The sequence below is a fragment of the Kogia breviceps genome, chromosome 1, assembly GCF_026419965.1.
Source record: "Kogia breviceps isolate mKogBre1 chromosome 1, mKogBre1 haplotype 1, whole genome shotgun sequence".
NCBI classification, from domain to species: Eukaryota; Metazoa; Chordata; class Mammalia; order Artiodactyla; family Physeteridae; genus Kogia; species Kogia breviceps.
The window spans coordinates 173,356,549-173,359,324 of NC_081310.1; positions in this window are offsets into that span (position 1 = coordinate 173,356,549).

A 2,776-nucleotide genomic window follows, 5' to 3' on the forward strand; every position below is an offset into this window, starting at 1 on the left:
GTGACTCTTTCTTACCCACCAAAAGCCCCCAGAAGGTCCGCTGAGGAAGAGAAGCACACCGTGCTGTGTAAGCTGCTTCTTACAGGCTTACAAAGTGCCTTCCGTTGTAGTCTCTTTTAAGCAATCTGGCCACCAGTTGGGGTGGCCTGACTGGATGACAAGTGAAGGGGAAGGCTCTGTCCTAGGTCTGGCTGCCACCGCACTGCCACAAACCTGAATTTCACTGTCTGCTCCGAGCTTGTCCTGGGGCCTTGGAGGTGGGCCACGGGCTGCTGAGAAGCAGCCTCCTCCCTCCACCTATCCCAGAGCCGTGCTGATGATTTCAAACCTATCTGTTCTCTCAGTGAATAAACAAGATACAGGTACACCAGGTAAGGCAGCCTGGTGATGAGGCAGTCTTTGAGTTTCATGTCTCTAGACTTGCACAAATGTTGAGAAAAACAAGTTTATCTGCATGGTGGTTCAGGGTACCCAGAGAAAGCAGGGGAGTCGGGAGGGAGCAAAGGAAAGAGACGGCAAGGATTACTCTGGCAAGAATGTGGACTGAGTACTGACAAGGCATCATTGTTCACTTAACACCAGGCCACGGGGTCTGAGGGTGTCACACAACAGTGCCCAATGCGCTCCGAGGGAAGGCATACCGTGGTCCCCACCCCTTCCCCAAATTCACCACGGCGTCTTAGGCAGTTACCCTCACCGAGCCTCAGTTCTCTCATCTGTAAGAAAGGAAAAGAACTAGTTCATTGACTCAAAGCCAGCTTGCCCCAGCTAAGTTGCTGACTTTACAGATTCTTAGGCCCTGCCCCAGGTGGGGGTCTGAGAACTGGAATTTTACCCACGCCACAATCCCCCACCCCACTCCATGCTTTGGGAGTTATATCTGCTCTCTTCCAGCAATTCTGTGACTTACCTCTTCTCAACTAAGTTTTAAACTGTCCTGCTCTTGTTCTTATCATAGTGTTGGAAGGCCCTGTAGAACATTGCAAGGCAAAGCTCTAGAAAAGCCTTCCGGGCTTCCCTGGTGGCGCAGTGGTTGAGAGTCCGCCTGCCGATGCAGGGGACGCGAGTTCGTGGCCCGGTCTGGGAAGATCCCACATGCCGCGGAGCGGCTGGGCCCGTGAGCCATGGCCGCTGGGCCTGCGCGTCCGGAGCCCGTGCTCCGCAACGGGAGAGACCACAACCGTGAGAGGCCCACGTTAAAAAAAAAAAAAAAAAAAAAAAAAAAAATTGTAGAAAAGCCTTCTGAACAAAAGTACTTTAATGGCTCCCAGAAGAAAGATGTAATAAAAATTGAGAGTGAAGGGGAAGAAAAAACGGAGGAAATGTATTTAGCCCTTAGTTCTAGGATGAAAGTCATCCCATGCAGTCCACATAAGTATGTAACAATTTTAAAAGATAAACTCACTTTTTTCCTTAGAACCAGATCCTGGTAGGCGAGAAACAAATTCAAACATCATAACCAGATCCTGGAGATCCCCCAAGTCTGAACAGGATCAGATTCTCTCATCCTCTTCCACCTGTTTTGTCACTCTGGTTTACATCCATGGAGACCAACTCAAGCCGCAGGAAACCACAGAAAGACAAATGCAAATTTTAGGGGGAAAAAAAATATATATATATTAGCATAATACCGAATCGTAAAGACCCAAATTAAAATCCAAAAACGGATACACTGTTTACCTCCCCCGTCCTCCCTTTGAATTATGCCCTGGAAAACTCCTCGTCAGCTGCCAAATCCCTGGACATCTGGCAGCAGAGGGAGTGAAAAGAAGTGTTTTCAAGGGACTGGACTGGAGAACCCTCTTCACAGTTGAATCTTCCCTGCCCAGTTTCATGATTCAACGTGAAGTAAATTCTCAGATCATAGCCACCTCTCTCCAGATGAGAATGTCAAGATGCGTTCCAAGGGCCGATGGAGATTATTCTGGATTACTTGATCCCCTTAACACCCCACCACCACCCCACATACACACGCTGTGTTCTTTTTGTTTCTGGCTAGTCACTCCTCTGATGTCAAAAATAACACTACCTTCTCTGTTAGTTCCCAGAACCACAGGAAACCCCAGCTGCATTAGGCCTAGTGAGGCCACACCACTAGGTGTGGCTTTTTTTTTTTTTTTTTTAATTTCATTATGAAGGTGAAGGACCTGCCAGGGTGGGTCATTAACACTAGTCCTGTATCCTGGGAGAAAAATAAGAGGAAAAAACTAAAAGTGACTTCTTGAAAGTCACAGAGACAGCTGAAATTACAATAAAGGAAGTTGTTTAAATTCCCATCTCTTCCATAATTCATCCAAAACCACTGTCTATAAACTTCATATATTGTTTCTCTTTATTTTAGGGTTACTTGATACATACAACTTTAAAACACACAAAGGATAAAATAAGTATTATAAACAAAGCTTTATAGAGCTGGGGGCAGACCCAAGACTCCTAAATCCTAGACATGCACATTGGCTTCAGATCATTCCACCCTCCTGCTCTTTATAAAATTCCCCAGGGGCTGACTTTTTTTTCAGGTATTCAAGGGGATGGTCAAGGATGCTTGACTTGGGTTTTCTGGATATCCAGAAGGCCTCTCAGCTTCAGTTACAACTGAGAAGATAATACCTGTGTCAGATGCCCTCCCTCGCCTCTCCTCTCTACCTCACCACATCTTTTATCTCTTTTTCCCTACCCAGACCCCTTTCTGCACCTCAGAAGTTCACCAGGGACTTCCCTGGTGGTGCAGTGGTTAAGAATCCAACTGCCACTGCAGGGGATACAGGTTCCATCC